The sequence below is a fragment of the Lontra canadensis genome, unplaced genomic scaffold (assembly GCF_010015895.1).
Source record: "Lontra canadensis isolate GAN:19392208 unplaced genomic scaffold, GSC_riverotter_1.0 scaffold30, whole genome shotgun sequence".
Classification (NCBI taxonomy): domain Eukaryota; kingdom Metazoa; phylum Chordata; class Mammalia; order Carnivora; family Mustelidae; genus Lontra; species Lontra canadensis.
Window position 1 is genome coordinate 19,890,984 of NW_022631024.1, and position 12,798 is coordinate 19,903,781.

The 12,798-nt window shown below is 60.9% G+C and overlaps 1 protein-coding gene and 1 pseudogene across 1 annotated transcript in view; both read left to right on the forward strand.

Annotated features, from left to right (window-relative positions):
• LOC116872445 lies at positions 1 to 7,400 on the forward strand (annotated as a pseudogene).
• FAM163B (family with sequence similarity 163 member B) overlaps positions 2,577 to 12,798 on the forward strand; it is a 26,894-nt gene continuing 16,672 nt past the window's right edge. The window contains exon 1 of the mRNA XM_032866265.1: positions 2,577 to 2,847. The gene's annotated coding sequence lies outside the window, so the exon portion shown is untranslated. The remainder of the gene's footprint in view (positions 2,848 to 12,798) is intronic.

Genomic DNA, 12,798 nt, shown 5'->3' on the forward strand with positions numbered 1-12,798 from the left:
ATGGTAGCCGCCATCGACAGAAGCCGCCATGGAGCAGAAAGCATATGGTAGTGGAAGGAGCACCGGGGAGGGGCGGGGTGGCACGGAGCCGTTCCTCCCACCCCCAGGACTGTTTTTGGCCAACCTGAAAGAACTATGCGTAGCTCAAATCCTTTTGTCGCCAACACCAGGAGAACTGGCTGTTTAAGGAAACCTGACAGTGGATTGTTTCTATCAAGTCAGACCAGTGACTCTTCATTTTCCCCCCATTTTTAGTTTTGGAAATGGGGTTTTTCCTTAAGCCAGGCCATGGTTCGGTCACACGAAGAGTGAGTTCAGTGGTGACCTTGGAACATCGTTCTCCAAAGGAAATCCGTTCAATGCAGCCTCCCCCCACCCCGGGACCAGTGGCAAGCTACTTCATGCCTCGGTGACCACCGGTAAAGTGAGAGTAAGAAGGCTCTCTAATTTATATGTTGTGTTTTCCGTCCTGGATTAAGTAAAACGGGCTCCGAGGGCATCGTCCCAAGCCCCCAGAGCCCACCTCTGCAGAGCGTGGGAAAGAAATCAGTGCCTCATGGGGTCAGGAGCTCCGGAGGTCCGCAGCCGCCCAGACCACAGCTGGGGAATTCTGCGGCGTGTGCATGGAAAGCAGACGTGGGAAGAAGGCCACTGGAGATGGTTGTGAAGAGGACTTGGCAGTGATGCTCCTTTTAAAATTCTTGGCACACATTTGCCAGGATCTAAGCAGTCCTGAAATTTAAAAAATGAAAAAATAAAAAAGTGGCTCGGTTGTCCTAATCGGGATTTTGACAGAAAATGTCAATTTAAAGGATTTCTAAGCTGACTCCTAGGGCACCGACTGGCTGGCTGGTTTGCGTCTCTCACACTCTCCCCCCCTCCCAGCCTCCTTATATGGAATCTCCATTAATGTTCCCATATTTTTTCCTAGGTTGGGGAGAACATCAAAAATCCGGAAGGAGGGTGTAAGGAGCACGCGTTTGGGACTTAGTCTAGCCCCGCTCTGGTCTGCAGCTCCCCGGCCTCCAATCTTCGCCGCAGACTGAGGGCACTCCCAGCGTCTGTCTCACTGGATTGCTGAGAAGATCTAAAGGAGAGTGCCGGCAACGCATTCAGCCTTGTGTCTGGGACGTACCGAGCCCACACGATGAGGGATGTTTATCATGAAATTAGTGCCTGGTGGAAGGAGGTACTGCACACAGTTAATTAGTGAATCAAGCACAGCCACTGATCCCTTAGGAAATGAGGCAGGTGACGTTTAATTATCCCGCTTGGAAGGGACAGAGGTACTCACAGGGGCAGACGCCAGCTCTTTCCGTTAGTTAAGTGGAATGAGGTAGCTGCCCGCTTTGCTATAAGGAAACTCTCTAGAGTCAGGATGGCTTGAACAGCTTTGGGAAGCTGGGCAGTCACCATGCCCAGGGGACCTGACAGGGTGAGGTGGCAGGCCGGACATGTGTTGGCCTGTAAGGACTCCCCCTTTCGGTCCTGGGGTGTGACTCTGAGCAAGTTGCTTCCCCTTCTCTCCTTAGCCCACCTATAAGGTGGGAATGAACTCCGGGCTGGTCACTTGATTCCCTCTACATGTCCTCAGTATTCTCATCTCGAGAATGGGAGTGAAGTCACAGGTTCTTCCTACCAGGATACAGCTTCTTACAAAGAACTTCAGCGTCAAAAAAGCAAACATTCTATTCTGTTTTCAATGTGCGAGGCATGGTTCTTAATGCTTCACATACTCTAATATTTCATTCCAGACCCCTTCCAGCTCAGGGGCCCTGTGGCTTCAACCTCTGCTCCAGTATCTACCTGCAGGGGCCAAGGTCACTCACTGCCTCTTGGAGACTCCTTGCGGGTGGGGGGACCTTGTGTCAGGAAGGAATCGGCCCTATCTTTTCTCCGTCAAGGTGCAGCCATTGCTCCCAACTCCGTGCTTTGTGGTCCCAAGGAAGACGCCTGCTCCCTTCCTCTATGGATGCCCTGAGAGGTCCAAAGGCAGCTAGCAGACCCTAACCCCACCAGCCCAGAGTGGGACAAGCACTGCCCTTTCTCTCCCTGGCCGGGTGGTTGTTCGCCAGGAATTGGAAACAAACCATGATGAAGGCCAGCGTTTGCTGCGCACTCACTGTGTGTCAGGCCCCTGGACGTCCCTGCCCTGCATTCTCAGGCCACCCTGACAGGCACCTGCATGGCTCACTTCAAAGAGAACCAGAAAGAGACTCCCCCTCCCCCGGGAAGATTGCCCCAAGGTCGCACTGTGGGGTAAGCAGCAGCAGCTTCAGCCTGATTCCCAGTCCCAGCGCTGTGGGAACGGGGAGCGCCGGAAAGCAGGCGAAGAGCAACGGGAGCCCCCGCAGGGCGCGTAGCGGGGGCCTGGGCGCCCCCCAGGCCGGCAGGAGGTCTCAGGGCCGAGGCCCGGCAAATGAGCCTTCAGCACCAGGGACAGCTCCCAAACCGCTCCCCGCCGCCCCCGACGGCGGCGCGCGCGAAACCAGCGGCGCGCTCCCCGCCGCCTCGGGCGCGCGCCCTCCCGCCAGCGCGCGCCCCGCGCCGGGGACTGGGAAGGAGCCGCGCGTGCCGCTCGCAGGGAGCCAGCCCGCCCGTCCCGAGCCGCGGCCGCAGCCGGAGCTGGCAGGGGGCTCCCGCCCCGGCACGCAGTCGTCTCCCGCTGGCCTCCGGGCCTCCCCAGCGCCAGTCTCGCCCGCCCGGCCCCAGCGGGCGCCGCAGCCCGTGGCCTGGGCAGGAGCGGCCGCCGGTAGCTGCGCCCTGCCCGGGACGGACGCCGGACCGCCCCGTCACGTGCGCCCAAGTCCTCGGCCGGCCGGGGCAGCGCCGTTCCCATGGTTCAAGGTAAGGGCCGAGCGGCCGCGGGGCGCGGGGGCCCAGGACGCCAAGGCCGCAGGCAGGGAAGCCCCGACTCGGTGCCCACCTCGGCTGGAACACCCCCTGCAGCCTGGAGCGAGGCCCCTGCCCCACGCAGCAGCCCCGCCACACCACCTGTCCCATCTCCATCCGCCCTGGAAGTGCGCCCCAGGGGAGGTGGCTGTGGACCGCGAACGGGGACCCAGGTGGGCAGCAGGGTCCGAGGGAGGCGGGGGACCCACTGTGCCAAGGGACGCCTGGGCTCTGTCTTGGCCCGGCCATGAAGGAAATCGGGGAGAGAAAGTTTCCCAGACGAGCCTGGCCTCCATTCTCTCGGTGGCCGGGAACTAAGACCTTCCATTTGCGGAGGCTTTGCCTTGGGCCAGGCACCTGCCGGCGCCCGACCTGCAAGTAATGGTTCATGCAGTTCACCCAACAGCCCTGGGAGAGGGGCGTCGCCCGATTTGGCAGATGGGAAAACTGAGGCTCAGGGCAATCTGGTCCCTAGTCCAAGGTCACACAGCCAGTAAATGGTAGAGCCGACCCGAAACCCCCATCGTCTGTCACCGCCGCTGGCCTCACACACACCCTTGCCTGTTTGAAATCTCAGCTGAATGGGGGAGAGGAGTCTCAGACGGGCGTTTGCGTTTTCCTAGCCAGGAATAAAAAGACCTTCCAAACCCCAAAGACCCAAGAGAGCTTGCCTGTCCACCCTCCCGGCCCTGCCACCTCATCGCACCCAGTGTCCAGTGCTCCCAAAGCCAAGGGCCACGTGGCCACTAACGGTCCTGCCAGGGCACATCTCATGCCAGCGCCCATGACTCGGTGACAAGAATCTCAAAGGTCAAGTTCACTGACCCTTCTCGAGGATAAGGGAGTGTTCCAGAGGCCTTAGCCCCTGCGTGGCCTGTTTTCACATTCCTCAGGACGCTGGGCCTCTGGAGAGCGCAAGGGGACAATCTGCCAGCCTTCCCCCAGCATTCCTCTCAACTCACACCAGGATGGGCTCTCGGTTGGGGCGGGGGGGGGGGGGGGGGGGGGGGGAGGGGGGCGTTTCCAGACACCATGAGAACGTCCAACCCCAGAAATTTCCCACTTGCTAGGACAGCCTCCATCCCCCTCTGCCAGCGGCACTGAGGATGGAGCCTCAGTGACCAGAGCTCTTCTTCCCAAAGCAGGTGGTGCCGCCCTCCCTGGGCCCGGGGGAGGGACTGACTTTAGCCTTTTGTGCACTTGCCACAAGCTTGTTCGGGAGCTTGGGTGCTGGGAACTTGTGACACATCGATTGTGTCTTGCTCCCGAGGCTGGGGCTGAGGCAACATGGGGTTTGTTCATTTTTCCATCTGGCAGTGGCTGTAGGGCGCCTGCATGACAGGGTGAAAAAAACAGGGCGATCCTTGCGCCCTGGGTCCTCCCGACTTCCCGTCTCCCTGCCACTCGAGTTTCCAGTGGGGCTCACTGGTTGGGACTTACTCGGTAGGCTTGGAATTGGCCTCCTGAATGGTTTGGGGGTCTGGGAAGGACCTGCAGGCTCTCTCGGCCTCCGTGTCCAGGGGTGCGGGGGATGGGTGCGTGGGGAGCCCTGGGGAGCATCGGCTGGTCTTTCTAGAGCTCCCCGTCACTCTCTGCCAGGAGCCTGGCCTACGGAAGTGTCGCAGCTTCTCCAGCCTGGCCTCTCCAGGGGAGAGAGGGGGGCGCCTACCACAGAGCCCCTGCCAGCCTCCAAGGCTTCAAGTTCCCAGACAGGCATCACTTACACGGCACAATCGTGTAAGGACCCTCGGGGGAAAGGGTGGGCACAGCCGGAGGAGCCAAGACAGATCTGCCCAGTTCTGTCCACCTTTCCAGATGACCTTGGACAAGTCACTCTCCCTCACAGTGTCAGCTGTGAAATGACGGAGTGGCTCGTGTTATGTCCCTGATGGGCCGTTACCACTCTGTTCTTCAGAGCCCCGGACAGAGCGGTAAGGCCGGGAGGAGCTGCCGTATCGAGGGAGCTCAGAGGGTCCTGAACTCTCGGGGTCAACCTGAGTCCGAGGCCCCCACTCCAGTGACCCCCCCCAGCGACCCCCCCGCCAGCCCTGCCTGTTTGGACTCCAGCTCTAAATCGCTGAGTGCTGGTGCTGGTGCTGGGGGAGCTGTATGGCCCGGCCGGCCCGAGGCTACACAGCAGGGACCCGCCTCCCACAGGGAGGCCTCCAGGCCTGCTCTACAAAGTGGAGGCAGCGAGATCCCGTGAGGCATAATGGCGGAGCTCAGGACGGGTGAGGGAGCAGGGGGGCTACGGGAGAGAATTATTACCTGTCAATTGCGTCTGACTCCGCGCAAGAGGCGAGGTCCAGTGGCCACAGGGCCCCTGTCCTGTCCTCCCGGGAGCTCCCGGCCTTGCCGCTGTCTCCCCAGTAAGCAAGCCTGTGTCTGTCCGTCAGTAAGAGGCACTTTGTTTGAGGAGGGGTGGAGAGTGAATCTGGGGCTATCTTGGGCAGATCGCTCAGCCTCCTCGTGTGCAGAACTGAGGGTCCCCTGGCTTCCCCCACAGCACACGGCGGCCACTGAGAAACTGGGCCTGCCCGAGGTGTTGGATGCCCTGAGTCTCTTCCCACAGTCTGCTCCGCGGAGGCCAGGGCGACCGGGGCTTCTCAGCTTGGCTCTGCTCTCCTCCTGGCACTGGTTTTCCTTGCGGTGTCCCGATCCCTTTGGATTTGCTCCAGAGGGGATTTGACAAGCCCGGCCCCTCCCGTGTTTGCCAGCTCCTCTCCTTCCGCCGGCTCGTGGCTGCGGGCACGCTGGTTTCTCTTTTCAGAGCTCTTTGTTCCTTTGGGAATGAGGTCCCCTCCCAGAACAGGCTCAAGCTGGGGATTCCTCCCCCAGGCTTGGCCCAGCCTGCCTGGCTGGGGCTGTCTGAGGAGGAATTCTAGGGGCCACCTTGTCCCCGGTGAGACCAGGCTGCGGCAAGAGCCCTGAACTCGCACTGGGGTTCGTCTCTGAGTCTGGCGTTGCTGCTTCCTGGGCCGCGCTCTGAAACGGGGACTGTGGCCCGTACTTCCCAGGGGGCCTTGCAGGATGAAAGAAATCATCCTGGTGAGAGGCTTGGGGCCTCTGGAGCGGGAGAGCGAGAGGGAGGTTAGATCAGGCAAGGCTTAGAAGCCCTCCTCTGGGGGTGGCTCTCTTTAGAGGGTCCCCAGAAACTGCAGGCATCGCGAGCCTGGGAGGGACACGGCCAGATCCGGCTTCGAGAAAACGTCCATGGGCTGCGGTGTGAGGGCTTGCTTGGAGAGAGCGAGGCTGGAGGCAGGAAGGCTCTGGAAGAGACCATGGCCTCCAGTCGGGAGGGAAACGACGGCGGCCCGGACCGGGAGAGTGAGAAGTGGGAAGCCACAACCATCCAACCCAGGCAGAGGCACTTGGATGCTCATTGGGTGGTGGGAGGGGACTGAGTGGTGGCTGGGGACTGAGCAAATAGTGGCCCTAGAGCACCCTTCTGCACGGGGTGGGGTCCCGGACCCCCGAGGGGGCTGTTCGTTCCAGCAGCAGCGTCAGAAGTGCCTGGCACAGCCTGGCTCGGTGGTACGGCCTGTCCTCTGCACATGGCCCGCCTGCCTCGGGGGGCTTTCCTAGGGTGGGACCCAGGTGGTGCCCAGCCGGTCACTAGACCCCTGCACTCAGCTTTCCCAGGTGGCAGAGGTGGGAGGAGCCTGGGCCAGTCAGGAGGCCCAAGTGGAGGCTGGCCAGGCTCCCAGGGCTGCAGCCTCATCTGCCACGTTCCCTGGCCACGAGAACAGGTTGGTAGAGTGGTGGAGTGGGTGAGAGCAGTGGTCACTGGGGCTGGCCAGAGCTATGTTTCTCCCCAAGCTGTGTGTCCCTGGGGAAGTGACTTAGCCTCTCTGGGCCTTGGGTTCTGCAGTGATGATATTAACATCTACCACCTAGCATTCGCCAGATCAGGACTCAGCGGGCCGACTGGGGAGGGTGGTCCGGGCATGCTGCACACCCGCAGAAACCTCTCTTCCAGGCCTGGTCCACCCCCAGGGGAGCCCCGCCGGGTGCTTGTTTCCTGGCTGGGCCGTGGAGTGGCCTCGGGGCCACCCTGACTCCCCGTCTACCACCTGGCTCCGGGTTCTTCCCGACCAGATCCACAGTTTCTGCAAAGCAACAGCAATGGCAGAGGTGGCCCTTCAGGGCGCCCCCAGCCTGGCGCCGGCCGGTGGGGCCCTCTGCTGGCCTGGATCCTTGGAGAGCAGCCCCCCCTCTTATTACCGTCGCTCCTGTTGTTAACTGTCCTCCGGTGCACTTAGTGGCGCGTCCCATAGGAGCCGGCGCTCGGAGCCGTGCTACCCCGCTGTGGCTGCCATCCGCAGCGGCGTCGGCGTCCCCGGGAGCTGGCTGGGCACAGGCTCTCAGACCCCCTCCGGACCTTCTGCCCTAGCAGGCTCCCCAGGCGATTTCTGTGCTCAGTGAAGTTTGAGACACGCTGTTCTGGAAAACACGCTGCTCACGGAAAAAGAAAACCGACACTACCTGCAGAAAGCTGCTGCAGGTGACGGTCTCCTCCAAGCCGCTACGTCTCCAGCTGGTCTGGAGTCATTTTAATACACTAAAGGGATTTTTAGATAAAATCCATTTATGCCAGCTCGAAAAGAAAAAATGAAACCCTGCATTCCTTGTTCTTTCACGAAGGGAAAGCTGCGGGCGTCCCCGCAGTGACCACGCCCCCGACCCCCGCGCCCGGCAGGCTCATGGATTGCGTGCCGGCCCCCCCAGCCCGCGTCTTTCGGGGGCTCGTCTGCGTGTGTCCCTCCCGTGCCTTTTAGTGGCAGACCCAGACGCTCTCCGGCGCCAGCACCCACCTTCTCGTCCGTTCGCCTGGCTCCACGTTAGCGGGCCGGCCTGTGGTTCCTGGGTTTTCGTGCCTGCTGGACGGTGTTATTCACTTGTTCCCGGTGTGAGCCCGATAGGAGAGGAACCGGCGGCAGAAGGGGCCTGAGGGGGCGTGCACTTGTGAACAGAATGGGACAGCAGGGCTCGGGAAGTTCTTGATGGATTGTAACATGGGTGTGCAGCAGCATGCACCCCAGATTCCGAGGAAGATACCCCATGGGCCAGACGGAGCAGTCAGGGAGGGCTTCCTGGAGGTGGAACTTGGGCTAAGCCAACAGGGAGGAGTATGGAGTGCTGGGGAGGCGGGCATTTCTGCCATCACTGCGATGTGGGACGCCGGTCTGTTGACCTGGGCTGGCCACTTCCCGGTGGTCTCATCGGCTTTGAGCCTCAAATCTGTTGTGACTGAGGTCGCCTTTCCCATGTGTCTCCCACCCTCATCATCTGGCCTCTCGGCTCGAAAAGGCTCCACACCCTCCCGGTGCTGCCCAGGAGGAAGGGACCCAAGGCAGCGCGGGAGACCCCTCCTTATGGCCCCGCCTCAACTCCAAAGCACCAGCCTGGCTTTGGCTTTGTGCTTCCCGCCCGTGCGTCCCCCTAGCGTGGGTTGGGGTTATTTTGCCAGAATGTTGGGAGTGGGAACGGGGCTGCTGGGAGCTCAGGAGTGTGTGTCCCAGGGCATGGGTGCAGGCCGGGAAGCATCATTACTGTGTCCCTGACACTTGTGTTGGGGGGGGCTCACCTCGCAGTGTCTGAATGTCACACTTACTCCCTGTTTTCCCGATTCTCCCATTTGTTGTTGGCAAATGGACATCCTCATTACCTTCGGGAACCTTCCTAAAGCAACGGTGCTCATTTTTCAGATTCCAAGGCAAGTGCCTAGTCCAGACGCCCTGTCTCTGCAGGACAGTCCCCCCCCCACCGCTCCCAGAGCCCAGCAGACCCCACTGGCTCAGGAAGGACCCACATTTATGGCCGCGACCTGTGTGTCTGTTGCAGTCAGAGTCTCCCCTGAGCACTTTGTGAAACCAGCAATGGCTTTGCGAGGGCTCATTCTGGGATATGAAGAACCAATTTTGGTTCGAAGGAAGACAGCGAAGAAGTCTCGTGTTTTGCAGAAAAACAGCAACTTCTTCGTAACAGTGTCCAATTGCCTCTGGTGTTTACCTGTGTTTAGAGTTTGTTTGGTTAAAACATTCATTGTACAGAAGGCTCCTGGCTCAGCGCGAACCCATTTACAAAATTAAAAATACAGGCAACTTTAATTTTACCTTCGTGGAACTTCCCACACGAGCGTTTCCTCTAATTACCAAACAGATTTCTATGTCAAAAAAGAAATTTTGGGTTTACGGTGCAGTGTCTTACATAATCACTTTCGTGGTAGGTTTTCATTGTCACTGGCTGTCTTGTTTTTCTCTGCGTACCCCCCTCTCTTCTCTCCAGAATTCTCCCCACCGTTGCCGTGAGACCTGGGGGCTGGGGCAAGAGGGAGGCGTGGGACAGGTGGGTGGGGGGCCAGCAAGGCTGCCGAACCCACAGGTTGTTCGGACGGGCACAGGGGTTAGGACCCCACAGCTCAGCCCAGCTCCCAACGCAGGCTCCCCCCAGCTGGTGAGCCAAGAGGCATTGCTGAGCTGCTCTGTGTCCTGCTTTCCTGGTCCATAGAGACGGGACGTTGTGCCCTTCCTGCGGGGTGGAGGTGAGGGTTCCTCGTCTCCCCGTAGGAGGATGATGGAAGGACCCCAGCACTAGATTCCGGGGTCTCTGGGCACGGGGGGCAGCAGGGCCTGTTCCATGACTCCCCTGGTGGATCTCAGGTTCCCACTGTCATGTGCAGCGGGGGATCAGTACCCTGTTTCCATCCTGTCCCAGCCGAGGGCAGAGCCCAGACCCCAGCTGCGGCCCAGAGGGACCTGCCTGCCTCGGACCCTGCTAGTCCCCAGCCTCCTCAGTGGCCCGTCAGCCCCACAGTGCTCCTGCCTGTCGGCTCACTGCTCACTCTGGAACACGCCCAGAACCTTCTTCCCTTGGGGTCCTCCTGCTTACTGCCCTCTTGGCCTGGACGACCTCTCCTGGCTAGTGTGGGTCTCCGCAGCCCTAGCATGCTTCAGGGTCTAGTCCCTGACCCCTCGTCACCTTCCCTGGAGGCCAGCCCCATGACACGCACCCTTGGACCCGCTGTTAACACTGGCTCCGTGGGGCTTCCTGACTGGTCTCCCTCTGCACCCGGGACGGGGAGCCTCCGGGGGAGGATACCTACTGGTGATGTCCGCCTGTGAGCCGAGGCCCTGGCACCGGGCCTGGCACAGAGATAGGAGCACTCGGTAGATAATTGTTGGACGGCTGGAAGTTTTGTGCTGTTCTGAGGCCCCTCCTCGTCTGCCGGGGCCAGAGCAGCTTCTGTCTGGCCTCCCCCTGGGCTGAGACTCCACCTCCCACCTTTACAGCCACAGATGACATCTCTTTTCCCATCAGGAGTGCCCTCCAAACACGCGGAGCCTCCTCAGGGAGGAAGGGACTCAGAATGTTCCAGAAATGGAAGTAAGCCCCCATGGCGGGAGCACGGCCAGCTGACCCACGGGGCGTCCGCAGGGTCAGCTCCGGACGGTGCCTGGCATTTTCCAGCAGCAGGAATGTCGTGGTGGGGGCCATCCTGGGGCTGGCGGGTCTCCCTCGGTCAGGCCTCAGCTCCCGGCCAGGCCTCTGGGGTTAATGCTGCCATTTTTCACTGACAACAACTACTGGTTTAACAACAACAACAACAAAACCCCACCACTTAATCTTCGAGACGCGCTCTTTCAACAATACGCCTACACTCCCTGAGAAATGGCTGAGCCCAGTTTTCTTACGGAGGACGTTGATATGAAACAGATTGCTGCAGGCAGGGTCTTTGCTGGAGCCCGGGCCACCAAAGACTGCTGCGGTGGCAGAGCGGCCCCCAGAAGTTTCCAGCGGAGCCGCTGAATTACTGGTAGAGGCAGAGCCCGGTGGAGGGGACACAGGCGGGTCTGTGCTCCGGGCCCAGGGCCCACCTGCGTCAGATGAATGGAGCAAGGGGGCCGGGGTGCTGGGCGGAGGGTTGACGGCCGCCCCCGGAGGCCTCTGCCGCCAGAAGGACAGGTTCGTGCGCAGGTGGGCCCCCGGGGGCCCTCGTGGCTTGTACTTGGAGAGAACTTGAAGTGACCCCCAGGGAGGAGAGAAAAGCCTGGAACGTGGCCAGGAGCTAGAGGTGGTGCTGCCCCTCTCCCTTCCCTGAGGGTGTGTCCAGCCACTCCGCTTGGCCGCCTTGGATGAACCCCGATTTCCAGAGGGGGATCTCCGTGGGGGTTCACTGCACAGGTGCTTAGGCCAGGTCACGTCCGAAGTCCCAGCCTAAGGGGGAAGCGGGGGGACCCGTAGGTTGCAAGTGTCATCATTCAGGTGTTTGACTCTCCGAGCCGCACGGCTCTCGGTTCCTGGGGCCTCGCCCTGCCACCTCCGCGGCTCCGCCTCTCCTCCCAGGCCCCAGCAGGCCTTTGGCTCCCCACCCGGCTCGAGACCCTGCCTTGAGCCTCAGGACCGGCAGGGAGCGGTGGGGGCAGGTGGCCTTGCGTGAGCTGTGCTGGCCTCAGACAAAGGCAGGGATCCAGGGGTCTCCCCGGCAGGCTCTGGTCCCCTGGATGGCATCTGAACTCCCAGGCGAGTGCCCAGGGGGCAGTGGGAGCCACAGCGCACCTCCCAGCGGCTGCACCGTCCAGCAGTCCCTCTGGGACCGCCAGGCTGCTCAGCCCACCTTTGCCTGAGCTCCTCCGTTGTTCACACACACGTGCCTATGCACACGTGCCGTGTACACACACGCGCGTGTATTTACCCAAGCACGGCAAGAACTGCAGTTCAACATGTGCAAGCGACGGCACAAACCTCGGTCAGTCTGAGTGCCCATTCCGTGCTGCATACGTATATTCCGGAGCACGCGCGTTGCTAGGACAGTCACTGGCTCTCGTGTTTTTGAGGTTAACGATATATACGCACACGTGCACGCGTGCACACAGTCCTGGGAGGAGGAGGCGGCCACGCCCCCCACCATTGGCTCTGGGCCGGCCCGGCTGCCGCAGGAATGTCAGGGCAGCTAACAGGCACAGGGTCGCCGCGGTGGTGACACAGGAGGGAGCCCTGGGAGTTGGACGAGTGCGGCCACAGCCCAGCTGTTTGCCCCACCGACCCCCTTCCTTGGGGGACCCCCCCGGGAATAAGGATGAGGACTTCTGTCTTCCTAACTCACAGGGCTGTGTTCGGGGTTGATGCTGAACCTGAAAATTCGCCTTAAACAGCGAGCAGCTGTCAAGACACAGGGGCAGGGATCACGGGGAGCGCGGGAGAGAGCGGACCGCTCCAGCCTGCTTTGTCTCTCCCGTCCAGCGGCAGGTCCAGGCGCGCCAGCCTGTTGGGTTAAGCAGAGCTCACCTCCCTCCCTCAGTGCACGCAGGTTACAACGGCGCCCGTGGAAACCGCGGGAACCTTGTGAACCGTGTGTGTGTGTGTGTGTTTGGTTTATTTTCAAAGACCTTATGCGGATGTCCCCTTGGCTCTTACGCTCCTGTGGGGATAGGGGAGGTGAATACAAGGCACAGGTCGTCCTACAGAACGTACCTCGCTCCTCCTGTGCCCACTCTGCAGGGCCGGGACGTTGGGTCCTCTGCGGGGGGAGCCCTCAAAGGGCTGCTGCTTCCTCACCTGGGCTTACCTGAAACGAGCCCGATTCCACCCAGCCCCCAATGAACAGAGTCTTTCCCCCACGACTCCCCAGCCCACGCTCAGGCTGGACCGCGAGAGACCCAGACGCAATGAGAAATTAAGAATCTTCCCGCAATAGACCCAGAGGGCGTGCCCTGGCCAGGAGCCGGGCTGTGACCCTGTCCCTGGGACTTGGGAGCCAGGAAGAGGAGAGGTCCTCATGCTGCTCTTTCTTTCACCTTAATTTCGGAAAGATCTTTGCTGTATCGAAGATTCCGGGTCGGTGCATTTTCCCTGCATTACCGCTGCCGCCTGCTGTCTCCTGGCCCCACCGCTCGCCGGGACGTC